The sequence below is a fragment of the Mycetomoellerius zeteki genome, unplaced genomic scaffold (genome assembly GCF_001594055.1).
Source record: "Mycetomoellerius zeteki isolate Tzet28-1 unplaced genomic scaffold, Tzet1.0 scaffold333, whole genome shotgun sequence".
In the NCBI taxonomy this organism is placed as follows: Eukaryota; Metazoa; Arthropoda; class Insecta; order Hymenoptera; family Formicidae; genus Mycetomoellerius; species Mycetomoellerius zeteki.
Window position 1 is genome coordinate 27,931 of NW_017257320.1, and position 1,201 is coordinate 29,131.

Here is a 1,201-nt window from a genome sequence, read left to right on the forward strand (position 1 = left end):
TGATTGGCATATTCCGTTAGAACTAAAAATATAAACCAAACAGATACAAGAGCTCACTGAGCGCTCAGTGAGCGGTCGTGGTACTGAATGCATCCATTGAGTGTTTTATATGAGGCTCAATAATAAGTCATCTTCTAAGTATAATGTTCTAAGTCCCATATCAAATAGTATTTTTACCACGATTTAGTAAGGGATAAACTTAAACTTTAAAATTTTCAATATCAACACTATCTTTATCACTATAAACATTTATTTCTTTTACTAATCTAGGGTATGTCGATTTTCTCATAGTTTTCCATTATCAATTCACTTCTTAACACTTTCCGCGATTTTTCAAAACATGCAGCAAAACACAAAACGCTTTTGCAGTTAGATAATTTCAACTCGCATCAAACGCGACAATGCTAGTAGTCACTAGAACCCAGTTATTTTTGAAGTGACGCGTGACGCGCGCGACAAATGATGCGTCCATGAAATTGCACCTTTAAAGTTGGTTCTACATTAGTCGCATCGCAGCGTCGCAAGCGTTGCAGTCCAATCAACATCAAGCTGTCACGTCTGCGGCATTGTTAAATTTTTGTCCAGAATTTTCGCTTTCTGTAAATTGGCGTAGTACATGAGACCGCCAGGACCGTACCTGACGTCTTTCCCCACCACGCGTGCCTCAGCGGAGCAACGATGGAAGGGGACGCCCTTAAGATTTGCCCTCAGGGCACTAGAATAAAGGCAGTCGTTAAGTAGCAGTCGTTAAGTAACAGTCTTAGAGTCGCGAGTCCGGGTCTAGAGTACCTCCGAGGACATGTAAGCCATTGACCTTAAGCTCTCACGTGTCGCGTGCTCGTTTCAAATTCTTCATTCAAGTTCTAGAATAATTCTAATTCTAATTTTAAGCGTAATTCAATTCCCGCGTTAAGGGGTTATACTACCCAGGCGCACTGAAAAATGAACGTTTTTTTTGGGAATTTTTTTCTTGGAAACTATTCAATGGATCATGGAAAATGAAATTTGAGGCTTTATTATACATGTTTTGAGGTATAAAAAAAATTTTTATTATAAACAAAATGGCGTCTTGGCAAGTGGTAAACGGAACATGTGTTTTTTCCGAGGAGCGAATCTGCGTACATCATAACATTCTCCGAACAGCACCTAGAGCAAAAAAAAAATTTGTCGTTAATCTACATCAGTTTTGCTAGGGAAGTAC